General features: G+C 52.1%; 1 long non-coding RNA gene across 3 annotated transcripts in view; it reads right to left on the bottom strand.

Annotated features, from left to right (window-relative positions):
* Window positions 1-1,509: 1,509 nt before the first annotated feature.
* The window catches only part of LOC134477423 (uncharacterized), a 41,368-nt gene continuing 20,126 nt past the window's right edge, over window positions 1,510-22,751 (bottom strand). Inside the window, exons 1-2 of one of the 3 annotated variants that reach the window (XR_010049490.1) lie at window positions 4,953-11,553; window positions 1,510-3,570 (exon numbers count right to left, since the gene is read on the bottom strand). This is a non-coding gene — a long non-coding RNA (uncharacterized LOC134477423). Of the gene's footprint in view, window positions 3,571-4,952; window positions 11,554-22,751 lie in introns of those variants that run through there. The other 2 variants (XR_010049492.1, XR_010049491.1) reach the window with 2 other exon arrangements.

The raw sequence follows: 22,751 nt of genomic DNA, 5'->3' as shown, positions 1-22,751 counted from the left end.
GGATTCCAGGCATGGTCACCATGCCCAGCGTCTTATAAGCCCCATCGGGAGGGCTTTACCTGCATGACGTCATCTTCCTAATCATTCCTCAGTGGCCCCATTTCCAAACACCACTCACAGGTGACACTGGGGATCAGGTGCCAACAGGAGTGTTGGTGGGACAGTCACCATGGTCACTGTCACTTACTCCAACAGTGATGCTTTTGTTGCCATATTTTCTGAATCTTGGACATCTGCGTTTGAAACCAGGATATGAGACACCCTGTAGTCTAGTCTCCACACTTGATGGTGACTTTTTATTTTCCCTCTGGGCAGCTTTAAACAGTGCACACATCTGAATTGCTTTCCAGACACCGAGACTAGCAGAGTGGGATGTGAGGACGGAGGACCCTCAGCTGAGGTTTACGGCTAGGAAGGGGGTGCAGCCTTGTCCCAGAGGGAGGGATGCAGTGGTGGGGAGCCAGTCTTTCCTGGCTCTCCACTTTACACTTCCTTCGAGCCACATCATCAGAGTAGGATCAGGACCACATCCCTGGAGGTGACACTTCATTCCTAGGAAGTGATCAGCAAAAGCAGCTCAGGGAGACCAGAGAAGGCCAGCGGAATGTGGAAACAGCTTTCCACGTGGTGCTCAGGCTGGTTCACAGCAGAACCAGGCTGAAGACCATTGTCCTTTAATTCAGAGGTAAGACCCGCTCACATCAGGGAAACAGGGGCATTTTGAAGCAGCCTGGGTTCAGGGGTGGTCCAGGGAGATTCAGTATGGGCTGCACAGACTTTCATGCTTGTTAAAATAAAAGAAGGGGAAGCATCAGAAACTGTGACCTAGGGCTGGGGATGTGGGTCAGCAGTAGAGCCTTTGCCTGTATGCGCACAGCCCTAGGTTTGACACCCAGCAGCACAAAAATAAATAAATAAAAATAAAAAGACGCTGTGACTACATGTATTAAATACACATGAAGTCATTGGCACAAACCCAGACAAATAAAATTTGCTCAGTTGGTATTAAATGTTCAGCAAAACTGTGGGGATTTATGTTTTGTTTTGTTTGGAAAAACAGCTGACAAACTGCCATACGCTGTCCACCTCCCTGCTGCTGCCCCTGGCTGACCGATTTCAGGTGACTGTCTTCGACTTGTTTCCCTGTGTGGTTCTCACGGCCCCCCACACTCCGTTACAAGCACTGCACAGGGACTGATCCATGTAATTCTGATCAGTTAATTATAAGCCAGATATTCTTATTTTTAATCTATACATTGTACAGGTGAAAAACTGGGACCTGGAGCCATGCAGGAACCTGCTGATGGTCACGCAGCTAATAAGTGACAGTGCCCGCCTTTGGAATTCCGTGGGTGGCACCAGGGTGCATGCCCTGTGGTCCTGTTTCACTCCGGGGTTCTTGGAGTGGATCGTGGAGAAGTTGGGCCTCTGGGTTTCCTAGATGGAACAGTCAAAACAAAACACGAGTTTTATTAAAGCTAAAAATACTCCAGTGATCAGTGGCCCAGACGTTGTCAAATATTTTTTTACCTTATTTTTAGAACAGCTTTGGATTTACAGGAAAATTGTAAATATAGTACCAAGAGTTCTCATAAACCCTACACCCAGTTTCCCATATTATTAACATTTAGACATTTGCCTGGTATTCTTGTTAACAATGAACCAGTGTTCATAAATAATTACTAACTAAAGCTCATTGTTTTTTTCAGATTTCCAGTTTTCACCTAATGTCTTTTTTCTGTCCCAGGATCCCATTAATTGACAGCACCACATTAATCTAATAGTCACATCTCCCTGTCCCTCTTCGTCTTGGCTACTTTTCTCTTGTCGCTGGGACATCCAGCACCCAAACTTAAGGCAGGAAAAGTTCATTTAGCTCACAGGTTGGGGAGGTTTCAGTCCCTAATCAGCTGGCGCAAGGCAGGGCGGGGTGGTACAGGGAAACTGTTCAGGGAGGCGGAAGACAGCAAAGCAGCAGGAGCCCAAGGTGGGGAACGAGCCTTTCCCTCCCTGTTACGGTCTGCGGGTACCGTCCACACCGTCTGTGTGCCCCCCTCTGGCACAGGCCAGCATGTTTACCAAGTGAGGACCATGTCCCTCTGCCTACTGACCGTCTAAACGTCTCCAGTGGACACAATGAACAGCGTCCGGCGGTGGTGAGGGCCGTCCTCTACACCCCAGATAGGACTGCTGAGCCAGCTCAGCGTCTAGACTTCTCAGGCTGACCCAACGCAGCAACCCTAATGCTCTCACCCAGTATCTCAGATTTTCTTGTTTTGGGGGACCTTGGTAGTTTTGAAGAATCTTGGTCAGGTGTAGCCTTTCCCCCGGGATGGTCACAGAGGACGTTTCCCTCAAATTGGACTCGGGTCGTGTGTCTCTGGGTGAAAGAACACAGCAGTGAAGGGCAGCTTCCTGCAGGTTTCCAAGGTCACACGATTTCAAGATTCAGCACCGCAGAAGTGACTTCAATCACCTTGTTGGTAACTTCCAAAATTTTGGGTTTTTGTACCTAAGATGCTTAATGTGACTTTTAATGTAATGAGCTTTTTTCTTGCCTTTTTAGCATGCTTTGTAACTTTTTGTAGAAAGTTGGGTATGTTGGAATAGGTAACAGGATGGAAGGTACCCAGGCCTCTGTGGGAAGATGGACAGGGCAGACTGAACTGGACGTCCATCCCTAGGGCCACAGATGCTTGACTCCCATCCCTCTAATCCACTGCTCTTCATGTGGCTGTCTTTGGGATCCCCAAGGAGCTCTCCATATTTCAGCTCTCTGATGCGTCTAAGAAAAGTCTTTCCTCTTCCGTTTGCTCAATATTTTATTACTTGAAAGATTAGAGTGAAAATTTCTAGTCTTTGCTGCTTTGCGTGTGAAGCCAGAAGTCTTCCCAAGCACTTTAGGGGCAGAAAGGTTTATTCAGAGGACATCTTTGTAATGGGGATGGATGAGTCTCAGATCTGCCCGAGACCTACAGACATTTCCTTCCGGAGTATCGAGGACATCCCGTCCTCATTGGTGATCTATTTCAGGAGACCCTTGAAAGGCTCCTTGGTTGTTAAAAGCAGTACACACGCCCCCGTAGGGCAGAGACACTGGGACTCCGCACAGTGTTGGTGCGTGAGTGCCGTCTTTCTAGCTGGAGAGCCCCGCGGAAGTGGAGGGACAGAGGACAGTGCTGGAACCTCCTCAGACATGGGCTTCCCCGCCTGATGCTGGTGCCCGATGCTCATAGAAGAGGCAGCTGCAGGGGACGCTGCCCTCACCCTGTCCTCCGAGTGTGGTGACCATCAGTCCTGGGCTCCTCTTTGCCCTGCAGCTCGGATTCTCACACAGAGTCTCCATTCTGCTCTCCGTTCCCTCGTGATCAAAGCTCGGTTTGCTTTTGGTAAATCTGGGCTTTCCAGATCCAAGTCTTCTGCTTTCTGTATTAGTGTTTGTGGTGTGGATTTTGACCTCTTAAAGCTAAACTTTGAGTTGTCTCACTTTCAGTGGCTGCTGTAACATTTTCAGTACTTCGTGAAGCAAGATGAATTGTTTTGACTGATTAGAGGAAAAGCCACAGATTCCTATAAAGTACAGAAACAAAAAACGAGGAAGACGACTTTATAGTATCTTTTCTCTATAGCTCTGGGCGCCACTCATGAGAGCATGTGTGTGTGCACGTGTGTGTGTCTAAATTGTGGTTGGAGGGCACCAAAGGCTCCCAAGCCCTTCACCTCCTCCACAACCCACTCCACTGGAGCCTCTGACAAAGGTGACCAGGTGTCCCCACAGTGCCAGTCCCAGTGGTCATTTCCCCTGCTAAACCCTGCTAATCGCTTCCTTCTTATAGGCCCCCACCCCTTCCCATGCCGGGAAGCCTGTTTCTCGGCCCTCCTCCCCTCTTGCAGGTTGCCCTTCCTTTCTGGAGTCTTCCCTTCTCTCCTCTCATGAAGGCTGGTGCGCCAGGCCCTGTCCTGTCCGCTGTCCCCACAGGAGTTCTGGGGGTCACCGGCGGTGTCTCCAGCCCAGTCCTCCTCCCTTCACTCTGCACTAAGTTCAGAGCTGTGCACTGTGCCTCCACAGGCTGCTGGACCCTCCCGAACCCGTGACCCTTCTCCTCCCCGTGATTCCAAGCCTCTGTAGGTGACAGCGAATGTTTTTCGGCCTTTGCCTTGAGTGTTCCTCTCCCCACTCTGAATCTGTGAGGAAACCCTGTCTGTGTTACCTCACATCTGGTCCTTTCCCGTCGTAGCTCCACCCTGATCCCAGCTGACACCAGGTCTGATCAGACTTCGCTGAAGTTTCCTAATGGATCTCCCTGATTCGTGTGTTACTCAAGATTCTCCATAAAACAGAACCAATGGGATGGATGGATGGATGATGGATGGAGGTTCATCTGTCAGAGCTCTGGGTCACACAATCACAGAGGCTGCCTGCACTCTGGAGAAAGAGAAGTTGGTGCCCTGGCTCAGGGCTGGAAGCCTCCTATCCAAAGCCAAGGGCCCGGGAGCCCTGGGAGGACCAGAGGTGTGAATCTTGGAGGCAAAGGCCAAAGAACCTGGGCCTGACATCTAAGGGCAGCCACAGGAGAAAAGCACCACGGTGTGGAAGGAAGAGCCAGAGAGAGGGAGCTTCTCTGTTCTGCCTTCCTGCCCCATCTGAGGCCTCCGGTCCACGGCCAGCTCAGCCTGCACAGCGTGGGCCTTCCACGCTTGCTGACCTCACAGACACAGGCAGCAGGAAGGCCTGAGGAGCTTGTGGGGCGTCTGTCCCTCAGTGCCACCAGGCTGTCACCACCCACCGTCGTCTCTTTCTAGCTGAGTCCCCTCCAGCCTTGCCAGCCTACATGCCAAGCTGGCTCTCAGGCCAAGGTCCATGCTCAGGCTGCCCCTCGGCCAGCAGGGCTCTACCCCACATGTCCCCAGGGCTCTCCCTCCCTTCCCTGGGACCCACTTTTGCAGCTCACCTGGAGTCCCTCTCTGGTCGCACAGTTAATAGAGTGCCACTCTTCTTCCCCATCTACCCTTTGTGCTTGGCACCTGCCTGCCCGACGTGTGGGTTTAGCGTCAGGTCCCCATGTTGGAAAGTGAGCTCAGTGACAGCCACACTTGTTTTTATCCGAGGCTCTCTCCCCAGCGCTTGGAACCATGACAGCATTAATGACTGGGTAATGGTCCTGTGGGGAGCCACTTCCGGGGCCCTCAGCCCCCATCGCATTCTTCCATTTTACAAATCAGAACCTGAGGCTCAAAGAGAGAGGTGACTTGCCCAGCATCCCCCAGTGGACTGTGGCAGGACAGGGCTCAGATTTGGGGTCTCCTTCTCTCCTCCCTGTCCTCTCTCTCTGCTTCTTAGTGATGGCAGAAACACTTGGCACCAACTTTTGCCTCAGAGATGCCATCGTGGAAGTCACGTTTCAAAGCTTATTCCAGTGACCCACAGGCAGAGAGGCCAGCTGGGAGGCTGCGACTGTGTCACCAGCCGGAGGACGCAGGGACGAGGGAGGTCAACGGGAAGCAGAAACTCTGCAGAAGACACGTGCTGAAACACTGAATGTGGCGAGTCAAAACACAGGCAGGCAAAACAGTCGCAGTGCACGCAGGCAGGAGGCCGCCTGCTCGGCGATCCATCATGCGCCTCTGAGCGTGGCAGGGTCACAACAGATGCTCACTGCTGGACACAGCACAGGGCGATCAGAAAGGTTACAGTTCGTGGTTGTTCTGAGCCTGGCTTTCTAAATGGGCAAGATCAAAGTTGGGAGTCAGATTAGCTTGGGCCAAATCTCATCTGCCAGAGAGAAGAGAGGCAGAGAGGGAGAGAGGGAGATAGAGAGAGAGGGAGACATGTGGTGTGATCCTGCGCTTGTTCAGCTCAGTCCTTGGTGTGAGTCAAGCCCTGGGTCCTCGCTCTCCTTTATTTCCTATGCCATCGGCTTCTTCCTCTCCTGAAATCCAGCCTCTCTCATTTTTTTTTTTGCAGTGCTGAGCTGCAGGCTCCTATCCCTTCCTCTCTTGTTGACGGGACCAGAGAGGCGGGAGGGGCTCCTGTTGTGGAATCAACCTCCCACCTCTGATCTTGAGATCCGTGTTATTGACCTCCATCTGCTTGCCCGACAGACTCCTCCCAATGATGGGGCATCACATGCACACAAAAATCACAGCAGCTCTGCTGAGCACGGGAATAACTTGGAGCCCTTCTGTGAGGTACAGACACGCACCCTGTGTCCACAGCTCACCTGTGACAATGGCCTTGATTCCACGAAAATAAGAGTGAGTGCCTCACCGCTGGGCTCAGAGGTGATGGACGGCCTCGCTGTTTTGGCGAGAGAAAGAGAGAAAGCTGCTTCTCCACCCTGAGTTCATTCACAGCCACAGTCCATGTTCGGCCTTCGCAGAACCCCGTGCTGTTCCCATGTGAGGCTGCCAGCTTCGGAGGTTAAGTCTCCAAGACGAAAGGAAAGCGGGGGCTGGAAGAATCTTGGAGGGAGTCCAGCACTGCCTGGGGAAGCCAACCCAAATAATTCAGGCAAGCAAAAATGTGCTTGGACCTGCGTGGCTGTCTAGACGGCTGCGACTGCACACAGGTAGCGTGTGACCTTGCACTTCATTTGGCTTCTGTTGGACTTGCAGAGAGGCACGCGTCCACGAGCGTCTGAGGGTCCCCCAGACAGAGACCCAGAATGAAGGATCTCAGGCAATCCTGCAGCGTGCTGGCAGGGAAATAGGAGCATGAGACGGAGAAGGGGGAAAGGGAAGTGGGGAGGAGTGCGTTGTTCAGCTAGTTACGGCACGGGGAAGTGAGACGGCCCGCTGGGGTCACTGTGCTAACAGCCCAGAATTGCGCCCCAGCAAGGGACGTGGAAGTCAGAGCACCCATCCTTAAACTCATTCTGTCATTGGCAAGGACACACTCGGGCTCGGCAGTCAGATGTGCAGGGTGACTTTCCATCCTCCCAGCCAGGTGACAGCAGGTGTACGGAGTAAGCAACCTTCCAAACACGGAGCAGAGTCCAGGTGTCTCCCGTGAGTCAGAACACAAGACTCCCCGAGACTAAGCTGTTGACCATCTGGGACCCACCCCAGACTTCTCAGTGATAGCTATTCAGATGCAGAAGTTAGGAAGCAAGTCAGATAACTCCCCTGCCCGGGGTGAGAGAATCACCACGCCTGAAGCCATTCACAGTATGCCAAGCACCTCTATGAGCTCACATCATCCTTAAAACCGCCCTAGGAAGTGAGAACTGGTAAGATTATCACTTAATCTTTGGTGCCACGTGGCAGAGGCTCCTTCAGGAACTTGCCCAAGGTCACGTGCTGAAGAAGGAATGAAGCCGAGGTTCGGACCAGGCCACCGGCTCCAGTGCTCACCCCAGCACCCTCCGTGCCTCCGGGTGATGTTCTCGCGTGGCCTGTGCTGGGGTCCCTCTGCCAGGGTGGCTGGTACGTCATGGGAACTGTGTGTTAATAAACCCCGTGGTCCTTATGCTGAGGCGCTGTTTGCTTAGTTATCTCTTGCTCATTTCAGGCTAGACTTTCAGTGGGAAGGAAAGAAATTGCCATGTGAGGAGCTGCTGCGGGACGCATCCCCAGCCACCCCTCTGCAGCCTTGTGAGTTTAGGGACACGAGCTCAAGCTCCAGGTAAAGAACCCAAATGAAGTCCAAAGAGATGAAATGGCTCAACCTCATCCCAGCACTCGGGGGTGCCTTGGCCACTTTCCTCGTCACTGGGACAGGAAACCCAGCACCCACAACTCACAGGAGACGTTCACAATTTGCAGATGTCACTCCATAGACAGACAGCGCCAGGCAACAGTGGCATGGAAAAGGGCCTGGGCGGAAGAAAACTGCTCTCATCATGGCAACCAGGAAACAGAAGAGAAGGGCAAAGCTGGGAAGGGAGATGAACCCTTTGAGGGTTCACCCATAGTAAGCTGCCTAATCCCACCAGGCCCCACATCCTAACAGCAGGTTGGCTATGTCATTTGCACAATCCAAGCACCTTCCAAAGACCCTGCCCATGAGTGCAAGAGGCCCTGGGGGCATGCTTAGCCTAAACCGTGAGATTCTTCCCTGATGTGCATACCTCTTTATGCAAAATGCACTTTATCCATCTCTGAGAATCACCAGATCTTAACAGTTCCAGCAGTGATGAAAAGTCCAAGCCCAAAGTCTCTATTGAGTCTCAAGGCAAATTTTCAGCTGTGAGTGCCTATAAAAATTAAGCAAGTTAAACAATCCTGACATACAGGGGCACAAGGCAAACATTTTCATTGCAAAAAGGGAGGCACAGGGGATACAGAAGGAATGGGACCAAAGCAAGACTGATCCCAGCAGGACAAACACTGAACCCTGTAGCTCCATATCCAGCACCGGGGCAAGCTGGGGTGAGATATGACCCAAAGGGCTTGGGCAGCCCTGCACCTATGATATTGCCAGATACAGCCCTCATGGCCTCTCACAGGGAGGCCTTGCTCATGCCCTGTAGTGTCTCTCAGCGAACACTCCATGCTCTGGGCTTTTCTAATCTCCTGGGGCCTCCTCTGCACTTTGGGCTTCACTCTCAGAGCCTTACCTCCTTCTCGGAGCTTGGTGCCTTAGCCTGAAAGGCCTTTTAAAATCCTGGTGGAAGCCTCCTTGACCCCACAATTCTTACATTTTGCATGTCTATTAAGCCAGCGCCACGTGGATGACAGCAACGTCTGTTGTCAGCTTGAGTAGTAACCAGACCCACAGATACAGAACTTTATGAGTGCTTGGATGCCTGAGCTCATAGAAACCCTTCTTCAGCTGGCACTGGATGAGCTGGGTTCCCTTAGGCCCTCTTCTTAAAGCAAAGTCTTTTGCTTTTGGACTCTTGAGCTTGAGGAAGATGAGGTCCTCAAGATATCCTTCCTACTATCCTGATGTTAAGTACTTTTGCCTAATGTGAATCATTTTAGCAACCAAGCTCTCTTTAACTTATACTTTACAGGTCCCGAATTTACAGACCCCCATCTTTGCAAATGCTTCCTTCCCAGCCACCAGGAAAAACATTCAATTATTTACCTCTGTTTGTTGATACTGCTTCTTACCAAAGATCTGACTAAAAACTTCCAAATGTACCCATGCCAAACTTAAACACTGGGCTCCCCTGAACATTCCTTCACCAGCCCACTGTGCTCAGTCTCAGTCTCCCACAAAGACTCGGAAACTTGAACAAATGTAGACAAATTTTTCTGCCTGAACAGAAAACACATGGCCTGGAATCCAATGGCCAGCAGAGTCTGTTTCCTACTGAAGCATCCTGAGCCTGATCTTTATCATCTATTTTCAAAAATCTGCATTCTGGTCTTTTGAGGTCTGACCTGAATCTCCCATCAAGCTTGAATTCTAAGATTCTCCAGTCAGCATTTCCAAACCTATCAAATTCCTCCCAGGAACCACCTCTAAAGTCTTCTGAAATCACATGATCAGGTAGCTGTAGCAATGTCTCCCCTCCCCTGGCACAGCAGTCTACCTTTGTCAATGGGACATCATGCCCACATATACAGCCTAAAGGAGGGAGGTTTCTGTTGGCTCACGGTTTTTAGAAGTTTCAGTCATAGCCCGCTCCATGCATGATGGGAGGGTGTGGAGGGAGGTCGGTCATTCCCATCAGAAAGCAGAGAGAGAAAGCAGCAGCAGACAGGCAGACAAACCCTCCAAGGCTACGCCCCAGGGTCTCTTCTCTCCCCATCAGACCTTATCCCCTAGCAGCTATATCAACCATACGATTCAATAACCTTCCGAAATCCCTGCCCGTGAGCAGCTGGGGCCTTCAGGGACATCCAGGTCTGAACCAGACTGAACAAACAGGGTAAAGTGAAGACAGCGTGGTCTGTAAAGTCCGCTGTCTGTTAAAACACGGCCTGGCTGTCCCTCCTTCCTCTCTCTCCTGGCTCCCAGGGCAGAAGGAGCCATCGCCAGTGTCTGATACACACACATGTTCTTCCCAAGCACTTTCAATGACTGATCTCCCACCACTGCTTACAGACACACGGGCTCCTACTAGGACTCCTCCATGACCTTTGCAACTCTGATTTGAATTAAAATGTGCTAAATAAATGCATTAAAGTGATAAAATTGGGTAAACGAGTGAGTTTGATCCTCCGCACTCCCACTGTACTCGGGTAGGCTTTGGACTCAGAAGTTTGGGTGCACCTGCTTTAGTATGGCCCCCTCCACCCAGGCAGCCTGGAGCCCCAGGACAGGGAGTCCTGGTCTCTGGGGAGGCCCCACTGGGCTGTTCTGGGGCTCCCATCCTCCTGCCAATCATCCCTTCCCTCCTCTGCCACCCGTAAGGCTCACCTTGCTTTGTCTCACTCCCTCAAGGTCAGGCCACAAAGACTGTCTTCCTCCGTCAGAGCCAAGCATGCGCCCTTTGCTTGGAATTGATATTTTAACAAGAGCTACTAAACACTCAAGGCCTTAGCTCATCAGAATAATAAATATAATAGCTAATAATTACTTCGCTGCTACTATATGCCAGGCACTATTTTAAGAGTTTTACAAGCCTAAACCTCACACTAATTCTATGAGGTAAGTTGTTAAGACTAGACGCCCAAACTCCCAACAAACGTCTGCCCGCCAGCCTGTCGCCGGTGTCTGAGGCCTGGGAATGCAATGGGTCTTCAGACAATGAATTCCTGGCACAGTGCCTTGTGCACAGTAGGGGTTGGGGCTCCCCAGAAGCAGACACCAAGGTGAGGAGGTGGCGAAGGTGGTTCGCTTGGGAGGTGCAGGAAATACAGGGGGCGGGGATGGGTGTGGAGAAGGGGAGGTGACCAAGCAGGCCAGTCAGCACCGGGGCCCTGGAGCTCAGTCCCATGAGACTGCTGGAACATGGACTGGAAATGTTGCTTGGGGAACCTCGCCCATGAGGGAGAGCAAGGCTTTTATAAGGAACTTCCCTCAGAGCAGGGAGCCCCACGTGCTCAGCTTGCTAGGAGCTATCCCACAGGTACAGATTGCTGGACACTGTTAGAAGTCTCCTGGGGGCACCCACGAACAAGGGACAGGGGCACGGGTGAGCACTGGCGACATCTGCTAAGGAATCGATGAGAATGTGCTGGTGACGGGGGGCAAAGGCTCCAGTTTCCCCTAGTTTGGTGCGACTTGGAATTTCTTGCAATCTTGACAATTTTTCATCGTTCAGGACAACACAGCCATGGAACACCCAGGTGCCAGACGGAGTCAACAGCAAGAGGAGGATGCCTCGCGGGAGCTCCTGAAACAAGGGCACAGCGCAGGCTTCTTTCTCTTTGACTCCCAAGATTCAGTTTCCGATCTTTCCTCTGAAGTTTCCACCATGGCACACACAGGCCTCGATTGTAGCCATGAGGAAAACGCAAGAGCTCAGGGACCCTTGGAGTGTGCTTTCTTTCCGGTGACTCTGCCATGACTCCAGTCTGGGCAACGCAAGCCCAGAGGAAACTGAGCCACACATGGGTGGACTCAGTTCTCTGCTCGACTTGTAGTTAACATCCAGCCAGCGCGAATCTCTCCCAATTTCGGTCTTGAACTCAGTATTCAGTACTTTGTCAAACTATAATTTTGGGGGGTTTTTTTGGCCTTATAAAATAATTTTTTTGGGGGCCGGAGATTTAGCTCAGTGGCATAAGTGCCTGCCTGGCAAGTGCAAGGTTGTGCGTTCAATCCCCAGTACTGCAAAAAAATAAAATAAAATAATGATAATTTTTTATTGAAAAAAGAGTCATGCGCAGGATCAGAGAGTAGATTGTCTTCTTTTTGTTTGCAGAATTATTTCACTTTTCGGAATTCCTGTAACTCTAGGTCCTGGGGCTCACATGTTCTTACTGTTTTTAAACACGAATTTCTCATACTAGCTTTTCTCCTCGTGTCAGATCAGAAAATGGAACTTTTGAGCCCAAACAGTGCAGGCAGCGACAGCTCTGGGTCAAAGGCAAAGAACTACTGGCTTTTCCGCCTATGCAGTGTCACCGGATTTGGGGGGATTCCAAGACTCAGGTGGCATTTACAGGAGTGCTAACCATTCACAACTTAACAGACTGAGCAAGTTATGGACAAGAAAGCCAATGACAATAAGGACAAGTGTTTCCAGGGAGCTGCATCTCTAGATCCCAGATACAAGGGTCTGAAACGGTCTCATCATCCAGGCGAAAACACCACCCCAGGGAAGTCTCCTCAGGCTCTGCAGCTTCTCTGCTGACCACGGCTGCTCAAAATGCAACCCCAAATTCCTCTCCGCAGCAAATGCATCCTTCCGCCCGCATCCGCGCATCCCCCCTCCTGTCTGGGGGATCAGTGTACCTGGTCTCTAAATCCCCAGGGATTTGCTTCCAGAAGCTTCCAACAGCACCCCAAGCCGTGCCTATGGGTTTGCACACCCAGTTAGGGTGTGCCTGGGAGCACGTGTGCACAGGTTCACTTCTCTGCCTCTGTCCTGTCTCCCGTTTTACATCAGAAGACTCCCTCATGTCTGCTTCTTCCTGCGGTCTCTCTCTCCACACCCAGCCCAGTCCAAGACTGATGCCCCAAGGCAGCCGGGAGGACTGGGCTGGCCGGGCCCAGGGAGGGCTGGGCATCACAATTTGGCTTTCCACTTCCCAGCCACAGTCCTCTTCTCCGGCCACCCGATGCCACCTACTTAGAATGCTCAAATGTGAGCAGGGACAGGAAGGGGACATAGCTAGCATCTTTGTGCTTCACAGTCATACTGTTGACCTCGTCCCCAAGCCATGGCCCAGACAATCAGAATGAAACTGGAAAGGCTCGGCTGAGCGAGGTCAGCCGGTCCTGGGGCTCCTTCTGTTAAGCTGTCCGATGTTCACATCACTGGGGCCCCCTCCCAGCCGGAGTGCAGCTGTTTCCTGCAGCACAGCAAGAGACATATTCAGATCAGGGGCTGCCAGTCTCGGGAGTCGGAGGACATAGCGCTCAGCTCTTCCTGCTTGGTGGTATGTTCCTAGAGTGTCTTCCATTCATCCCCACCTCAAAGACACTCGTCCTGCGTGGCCGCCTTCCTTGCTGGATGCCTGCTCCCTGTCCCTCCTGATTTCCTGGCTTCTACTTCCGTGCATACCCGGTGCCCTTTGGTCTGATGCCACCTCCCGGTCCCCCGTGGCACAGCTGCCATGCCTGTGCCAGGAAGTAACGTGCTTCTTTAAAGTGGCTTCCCCCATGGCTCCCCGGGTCCTTCTGTCCTGTCTCCTCCCACCGTGGATTTCGTTTGCTCTCTTCCTAAAATTGCCTGCTAAAGGCAAAAGCCCAAATCAACTTCTTTATCTCCTGATCACTTTTCTTACTGTCTATTTAACATGAATCAGTGCTCGCTGTCTCTGGAAGTGAAAATCTGAATGTAATTAAAGTCAGCGCAGCACTCCCGTGGAGTTCTGAAGCTTGGGCAGAAAGTCCCTGGACACTAACACAAAGGAAGCCCCACCTCACCGAGTGCTGCTGGGCACCCTGGCATCCGGCAACAGACCCGCTGCTGAACGTTCTGATTTTACACAAAAAACGATGCCCCCCCCAGTTTGTCTCCTCCTAAACCCAGATCCAAATTCCTTTCTTTCTGGTCATCTGGTCTCCTGGTTGAACTTGGATCCTCCACCGTGATGGCACAAAGGGAGGAGACGAAGGCCGGAAAGCAACCTGATAGAGCCTCGGACCCAATGCCACACTCCCCACGCTGCCATGAACCACAGGGAGACGTTCTAGGGAGCTGTGCGAACAGTGAGGGGTCCACAGGACACCAGAGGCAGGAAGGGATGGGCTGAGGATAGGTAGCTCTGGCGCTTGGGGTGCAATGACTGGAAATCCCCCCACCGAGCGCAGCCTTGAGCCATCACAGCCAGCAGCACTGGCTGCCCCCCAGGCCGGCAGAGCCGCTCTGCACACGGCGGGCATCAAAGCCCGTCAGCACAGTTGTTGCTGTTTGCACACGGTGATTCATTCTCTCCCAAGTTTTAGGAAGATGGACAAAGTGGGAATTTATTCAAGCTGTGCTTTGTTTATTTGACTTTTGCTGATCGGATGCCCAGGGCGTGCCTGGCACCGTGTGGAGCGCCACACTGTGAACTGTTCACGGGAAACAGAAGGCTCCCTGATCTCACAGGGCTTCTGTTCCAATGGGAGGAAAAGGCAATAAGCTGGGGGTGGGGGTGGGAACAGAGCGGGAGAAGGACGGAGCCAGGTGAGGGGCACCAGCGCCCTGGGGAGGCTCCACTCGGCCTGGAGCCCCGGCACCAGTGTGCCAACCACCGTGGCTTTCAGCACCAACAGATCCAAGTTTCGAAGGGGCTGCTGCAGAAGACTCCGTGCTCTGTCCCAGGGTCCATTTGCTCCTCCTGCCATCACACAAAGCCACACTTGGACTGGATGCACGGCCTCCAGCCTCTCCTGCGGGGATGTGCTGCATATAAAAGCCCCAGGGCTACGTCCAGCTAGTCCAGTCAATGGACAACGAGCAGGAACCAGTAGCGGGCATTTTCTCAAGTCACCCCTAGGAGACAGGCACTCTGCAGCTTTGGATCCTTTTCATTTTCTCCTTCATCCTCAGCCTGGAATTCCGATGTGATGAATAATGCTTCTGCTGCCTTTTTTGGCCCATGAGGGCCCATGAGGGCAAGAACCACTCCTCTGAATGAGACACCAGTGACTAAAAAATCTCCAGAGCCCAAGGGCTTCGGGGCAGAGCCACACAGCCCATTAATGCTACTCCGGACATTATTTATATATATCCCTGCTCCCGCCAGCCGAGCCTGAGCCCAGCTCGTGCAATCTCTCTGGATGCTGTGTGAGGGTGAAGTGCAGGGGAGACAGGAGCAGGAGCAGAGAGAATCTCTGGTTCGTGAATAAGAACCGCGAGGCTTACGGAAGCGAAATGAGGCACATTAGGACTGCAGTTAAAACGCTGGCCCGGGCGTCAGCGCCTCAGCCCGTGTCCAGATCCCATCGCCACGACCCTCTAACTGTAACCTGGGCAGGATTTACAGCCTCTCTGTGCCTCAGTTTCCTCCCCTGAAGAACAAAGTGATTGCACCCCTGCCTCCATGACATCGGGGTGCTGAGTAAAGCCCTGTGCCAGGGCCTGGCACAGCCTCGGTGCTGCGCCTCTCGGGCCTGTTGCCTCCTCCTCCTTCTGCCCCAGCACCGCTCAGAGTGGGTGGGCGTCACCCCGTGAGAGGGCGGGAGCTGAGGAGGCAGGGAAGGAGAAGGAGCCTTGGCTCGAGACGGACCCCGGGCCTCTGAGGCTGTGTGCAGGAGGAAGGGTCCCCAGACGGAAGGCCACAGCACAGCGGGGACACAGTGGGGACACTGGGGCTCCAAGCTGTTCCCGTCCATCCGCTTTTCTCTCCTCTTCCAAAAGAAAAGCAGAAGTAGTGAAAAGCCTGATCAATCGTCTCATTTTTCAGGCTATTTTTCCTTGGAGTCACTGACTTTTTTTATAGGCTCTGCAGGATGTGTGGAGAGAGGATTCCTCTGTGTGTGTGCATGTGTGTGCACATGCGTGCGTATATATGTGTACCGGTGTGCACAGCGGGGGCGTTGTTTTGGTCTTTTCTGTCTTGTTTTTTGTTTTGTTTATCTGAGACCTGTGCTTGGAACATGAAGCAACACTTCAGTTTCCTTTCGGGCAGCAGATTCTCTTCCTAATTATGTTTTGTTCAGGCTAATATTAAAACGAATTGGCTTCCTCTGACAACAATAAGTGTAATAATAACAGGAAATGGGCCAGAATCGCCCAATAATAGAAACAGATAGGGGCGGGAAGCAGGGAGCCGCTGGACAGCTTTCCCATTCCACCTCAGCACCCTCGCCCTGTCCCCTGATCCAGAGCACCAAGACCTGGCTCAGGACTCCACCCTGTGACTGGGGAGGCCAGCGAGAGCCTGAAAGAAACCCACCTTTTCCCTTTATTAAAAATTTTTAAAAACTAAACCCCAAACATTAGAAAAAAGATATGGGGAAAAAAGATTCCCCATAAAGATCTGCGGTCTTCTACCCCCGGCAATTCTCTTGTGACTCAAAGTAATTCACTCCCACTGATTACATTCTGCCCAGAAGGCACCAAAAGTGTCCTGACGGAAAGTAAGTTTGCACATCTGCCTGACCTCATCAGGCCCGCGTGACAGCGGACCTTGTTTCCTTTCTTCATTAGTGACTTTAGAACTGGGATCAAAATACCAAGCCCAGGGAAATGGCCTGCGTGGGTTCTGAACGCTGCCCTGCAGCCTGGCAGCTTAAGGGAACGCACCTCCTCCCCGATGGCCTGCTGCCCCTAAGGAGAGAGTTCTCACGACAGCGGATTCTGTTCATCGCCTAATGAGTTCATCCAGAACCCTGGAAGACAGAACACCGCACCTTCGCAGGCCGATAACCATCTCCATGACCTCCCCTGGAGGGGGCCTTTCAGGAGCTGGAAATGGCCTCTCCATCCCAGAGCCTCTTCCTCCCTGCCCTTCCCACACAGGAAGTCTGTGTTTGCATTTCTACCCAGCGATGGAACCCCGGGCCAGTTGCCTTCACACCACACAGCCCGGTTGTTAAAGAGAGATCAAAAACACCAGCGTCTCTCCAGGGACTTGAACCTGGGGAAGGGAGGGCCCAATGCAGAGCCACCAGCGGCCAGTGGAAACGAGTGGAGGCCCTGGATTCCAGTGCGCGTGTGTTTATGAGAGATGGGAGTCAAGGCCAAGGTCCAGGGGACACCCCGTGAGCGTGCTCTGTGGGTCCAGGCTTCTCCAGGAGACAGGGTGACACGGCAAACAGTAATCAAGGAACAGGTCTGATTAATGACAACCGCTCGTGGGGCTCACACTCAGCTGCTGAAGCCCAGCTAAGCCCAGAATGGGCTAGCCCGTGGACACAAAGGCTTTTTACTAGGTGAGACATCTGTTCCCATCTCTGTTGCCAGTTAGGCCTCAGGAGACTCATGCACAGACAGGGAGCGGGGACATTAACATCTCCAGCTCACTGTGAATCAGGGGCTGGGGGGCGGTATCCAGAGCATCTGAGAAGACACCTCCTCTGCCTTTGGAGTGTCCTCTGTGTTCCCCAGGAGGCACAGCCAGTGGCTGTCCAGACTCAGCTCTGGAGGGCCGGGGAGCTGGGGACAGGACTGAAGCTCCGCTTTGTGCCCGCTGCCTTCCTCAAGTGATACACACATGGCCGAGAACACTGAGGGTGTTACCCAGCGGCAGGGAATAAAGGTGACCCGCAGTGTCATCATCCTGCTTCACCTCCTTTTCCGTGTCGCCCTTTCTCTGCATGTGCAGTTTGCTGCCACAGGGCTGAAGTCCAGTTGTCCATCCCACACCGACCTCTGCTTCCCTCCACTCCACCACAGGAGCCTTAGAAGTCTCCAAGCTCTGCAGGATGCTTCCCGCCAGGCCTCCACACCGCAAGTTTTCTCCTTAGGCGGGGTCCCTGCGCCACCCCTCCATCCGGCAGCCAGCGTGCTCACGTTAACGGAAGGTTACCAGCTCCGGGAGGCCCTCCAGACCACCCCAGCCAGAAGAGCTGCAGCTCCTTGCCGTTCTCTTCTCGGTGCTGTTTCCCCCTCCTGCAAGAGCACGCTGTGGGCTCCCCAGGATTTCAGCCACGAAGGGGCTGAATTTGTTTGCTCAGCACTGACTCCTAACAACCTAGAACAGTGCTCGATAAAATGCTTACCGCATGAGGGAATACACTGGGTGATATAACTTGCGTTTTGTTCCTCCTTAAGAAGCATACTGAGCGTTCAGGATCATTAAATATTCTCTGGCAAACTTTTGTTTTTTTTCAGACTACATCACCTTTCCACACGGTGGTAATTTCATAATTAGCTTAATCAGTACCCTGTGATCAAGCACTTAGCTTGACGCAACCCCATTCCCCAGCCTCCCCCAACACTTCCCCCCATTTAAAAACATATGTAACACATTGAAGGTATTTGTGTGCTTTATCTGTACTGACCAAGTCTTGACCTTAAAAGCTTACTTGAAGATTTAACTCAGAGAAACTGTCATTAGTAAACCCTGGAGCCCAGAGGAATTTGAATTTCTCTGATAGAGAAGCTGAGAAAGATCACTTGCCAGGCCAGCAGAAGGGCTCATAGCAACCACGGTGGTCAGCACATAACAGTCACATCAGTGTGGTTTTATGTGAGTATTTAAGGCCTGCAAAAGAGAGGAAAGTATAGAGACAGACACAACGGATGGCCAAAATATGCAGCTGATGTTTAAATTTTTTAAAATGTAAAAGATATATTCATAGTAAAAGATATATTCCCATGGTACCCTAAAACCATGGTCCCCTCGCTTCAAACACACTGACCTATCATCCTTGCCATTGAAAGTCCCGTTTTGTTTATGCCTATATGGCCCTTGAGAGCCTCATGTGCTCGATGACAGGGCTTTTGGAAGGTGACCAGGTTACAGGGCTCAGAGCTGACTTGCTGGTAGGAGGTGAGGGCTGCCTGGAAGAGGTGGGCTACCCGGAGTGACCCGGTCAGCTCCTCCCTTCTCTCTCTGCTTCCTGTCCGCCTAGCTGTGAGCATCTCTCTTCCGCCAGGCCCCTCTGCTTCATCAGCCTGCCTTAGAGCCAGCCGACTATGGACTAAAACCTCTACAAAGTGTGAGTGCAAAGTAAACGTTTTCTCCCTTAAATTGCTGGCCTTAAGTATCATGCTCCAGAGATAAAGAAAGTAACTAAGACAGTCCAGATGTAGGTGTGGGTCGTTGACACAATCCTAAGTCTTGCACTGAAAGATGACTTGGCCATTTTCACAGGGCACCACTGGCATGAATATCTGGTCATGAGAGGTCTGTCTGACGTGGCGAGACGCCTCCCTGTGCTCTCCAGATCACGCAGAAAGACAAATGGCCCCGAGGCCTCTGCATGTACAGAACATGAAGTCACATGCAGCAGACGTCCTGTTGCAAATGGGACGCAGGCTGGTCACCTAAGCAGTGACACAGTGCCTCTGCTCTCCCACCCTGCGGGACACAGAAACCCCTCCTTCTGTGCAATTCCAGCCAGCAGGGTCTGGCGGGCAGTGGAGCCTCACTTGGAAGCGGGCTGTGGGCTCTGGGTATTATGTCTTCCACGACAGCTGATTCCCCGTCCTGCCCAAGTTCCTGCAGAACAGCACTTCCCCGAAGCCGTGGTTTGTGGCTACACAGCAAGTACCACACCCTGAAGCAAAACGCCGGGGCCATTAAAACATGGGTGTGCACACTTTCCACATCTTTCTGTGGACGCTGATCCACCTGGGTGGAGAAGAGGCAGAGGCCTCCGGTCTCATAATGACAGGCTTTCAGCCCTCACATTCCAGACCAAAAAAAACGAACAGTCAAATTCCAGAGTCCCTGGAAGCTGGGTCGTAATTACAGCTAAATTTACCAACATCATCCCCACCAGAAAGCTGCCCGGCAAGGAACAAAGACAAAGTGTCAAAGACCACAGACAGATGGCTCTTACGACTGAGCAGCTCAGTCGTGCATTAGCAGCTGTTTATCCTCTCCCTGTTGTGAGCCGGATACTGTTTTAGGTTGGGTGCGACACAAGGCACTGTCCCATGGGCAGGACAGTGCACACCCAGGAAGGACGGAGGAGACATTAGAGCTGGGAGGGGTCTTCACGCTGCACCCCGGCCCCCAGTGCCACTCACACCGCAGACCACGTGACCCAGTGCCCCTGGGAAATGCAGCCAGGTGGTCTCACACTGTGACTGTGACGGGGTCCTGAAAAGGCCCTAGGGCTTTGGTAGATCTGGATTCAGAAGGAAGATAGATCTGCAGAGTGGGAGCGGTACCTGCCTTCCAAGGTATCAGTCATGGTTTCCTAGGGCACTGGGGCTGCTAAGAAGTGAACCCCTATAAACCCTAAAACAGAACTAGAATAAAATAGTAACTGGGCACTGGCCATGTTCCAGATGCTGCTGTAAAGCGTGACGTAGCAGCGGTTAGATCAGAGATGCGTTAAATCACTGTATGAATGAGGTGCGATTCAAGGGTAGAGTTTCAGTCTTAGGAGAGCACATAACTGAGTAGTAAAGAGACTTTTTTGATAAGATAGAGGTGGAAAGAAGGAAATAACATCATGAGAGAGGAAAACGCATTTGGGTTACTTAACAAATCCAATTTCTATAGCAAAAATAAACCAGGTACGCCCTGCAAGAAAGTGGACCTGTCCCCAGACTGAATCTTTTGCTTCTCCGGAGCAGGGGAGGAGGAATGGGCAGCCTCTGCCTTCTGCACCAGACGACCGCTTCCTCCAGAGGAACCTGTGAGCACTGGCATAAGCACTGCTGAATAGTAGAGAACGCATTTGGGAAGAATCGATGTCTCTGCTTTTACCCCCAAAGTGGAAAATATCAAGTATTCCCGAGAGCCCAGGAAGGCCCCGGCAGGGCAGCTCCCCAGACAACCTCTGCCAGGAAGGGTTAGCAGGGAGCAGAAGAGAGGCTGGGAGGCGCTAAGGCACCAGTTGCACCCTGGGCTGATGTTTTAGGTTAGACCTCTCTGAAGATAACTGATGCGTGATCCAGAAGCCAGCAAAACCAACTCCATGTTATCTCTCTGGGCAGATTAACCTCGCAGTACAGCATCTCTCAGGAGATCTGGGGAAGACGCTCTATACTAAACACACATGCAGCAAAAGATGGCTTCAGTTAGGAAAGTGAAGTCTTACCCCAGAAAGAGCGCCCAGAGCCGGGAATGCATTGGAATCCAATGAGGGGGACCAGGGTGGACCCCAAGCATCTGCATTTCTTGCATGTCTCCAGGAGACACTGATGTTCACAACCACAGCTCCTGCATACACGCCAAGCCTTCCAGCGGCTAGCTGCAAATCCTTTGCTCCCACATCTTTGTCACGGTTCAGCCTCTCGTTGCACCTGCCCAGGCTGACACTGAAATTTATTTTCACACGTCCAGAGGAGCCCATGAATCGGGCTTTCTCTCTCTCTGTTTCCTCTGTTCCCTCCACCCTCAGTTCCTATCTGTCTCGTCAAAGTCTTCAAAGACCAGCTTGATCGTTGCCTCTCCATCACCGTTGGTCTGACCTCCTCAGGCAAAATCTGAAATGCGGTTAATGTTCTGCAAGCCAACCTTCCATAGCAGTGTCCTCTCCCTACAGACAGGTGCCTGTTCAAGCAGGCATTTGTTCAATAAACATGTATGAGGTACCCCGGGTGCAAGTGCCCGGACCACCAGGAGTGAGGTGGCGGTGCGGAAGGTAGAGCTTTGTACCCTCCAGAAGCCGATGTCACGGGAAGAAGGAGCCATCTCAGTGCAGAATGGTGAATTCTAACTGTTGGTTCCTAAAAGTTAGGCTGTTAGGAAAGACACTTGGCCCAGTCAGCATCCACCGGGCCAGAAGCAGTGATTCCTTTCTGAGCTGTGGGACCTGATCACAAAAAGTACAGTAAGAGCCTAAAGAAGGGGAGGTGAAAGGGACAGCGTGACCAGGCCAGCCGGGAGGGACGGTAAGACTGGAGTCAAAGCTGAGGGGAGGACGGGCGGGAGGTGACACAAGGGAAGCTGGGGTTCATCCACCATGACCCCCAAATACTGTACATAGCACCTTGGGTCCAACCAGCAGATTAAAACTACCTAAGTGTGGCGCAGGGGAAATCAGAGGTCATAAATTGAGAGCTGACACTCCACGACAGAAGCCCAGACTTTTCTGGAGAAAGAAGGTGCCAGAACTAGATGCTAAGCGATGTTAACCGAGCCATCGCCTTGTCTTCCCAATACAGGTCCAAAGTAGCTCTATCCATGAGAAACTCTCTGCGGAGGTGACGGCACACAAACAGTGCTGCTGCTGGTCACTGAACCCAGAGCGTCTTCCAAGTTCTATTTCTATCTGAAGCTGTGTTCCAGATTCGGGATGGGGCATGCGTCAAGCCAAGCCTCAAGGAAATTCATCCAATGTTCCCAATTGCAATGAAACCCCAAACCTAAAAAAGGCAATTTGTGCAGGGACATTAACGGTTTGTTATGGAAGTCTCTGTGCAGCTGTGGTCAGGTCCGCCAAGTGCTCCTGCAGTAATGAGTCACAGAAAATGTGCTCGCTCGCACTGGCCCATTAGACTGACCCTGCGATGCATTCTGTAGGAGTCTTAGATCCTTCCTGGCAAGTAGGCACTAAATCCAGATGTGTGCTTGTACCTACAAGGGCTTGTGGAACAGGGAATAGCCTGTATGTGTGCGTTCAAGGCTCAAAAGGGAGATGGAGTGGACTCTGTGCTGACCCTGATTGTCCTTATTTTGGTTCTAACAGGAATCAAGTGGTAGAAAACGGAGGCAGAGCCCTCAGCGGAGAACTGGGCTCTCCCACGTCCCTAGGAAAGGAAGCAGAAGGCCAAGGATGACAGGTAGAAACCGTGAAATTCCTATGGTGAGAGCCATTAAATGTTTTGTAAGGGTTTTGGTTGTTTGAAACAGGACTTCTGACAACACTGTCCTTCGCATTTTTGATGCCCAGCTCCTAAGTGCTCCTCTCACCCTCCTCACCCTGTGCCCACTCCAGAAGGCACAGTGTGAGTTCCCAGTGTTAGCCGTGCCATCCGGCACCCAGTCCCTTCTGCCTGCTGTCAAACGCACCGACAGCTTCCACAATCGAATGTGACCTCCTCACCGCTGAAGTCCAGCTCCAGCTTTCCAGGTGCCTATTCATGGCCCCTGGGTGATTCCTCCTGGCTCTCTCCTCTCAGGTAAAGAAGGAGGCACCAGCTATGTAACCAGGCCAACGTCTGCCATTAAAGGCGAATCCACCTCCT

The sequence above is a fragment of the Cavia porcellus genome, unplaced genomic scaffold (genome assembly GCF_034190915.1).
Source record: "Cavia porcellus strain 051 isolate PalLab524CR breed Dunkin Hartley unplaced genomic scaffold, mCavPor4.1 scaffold_8, whole genome shotgun sequence".
In the NCBI taxonomy this organism is placed as follows: Eukaryota; Metazoa; Chordata; class Mammalia; order Rodentia; family Caviidae; genus Cavia; species Cavia porcellus.
The sequence above is the reverse complement of the archived record's forward strand: the minus strand, read 5'-3'. Positions and strand labels throughout refer to the sequence as shown.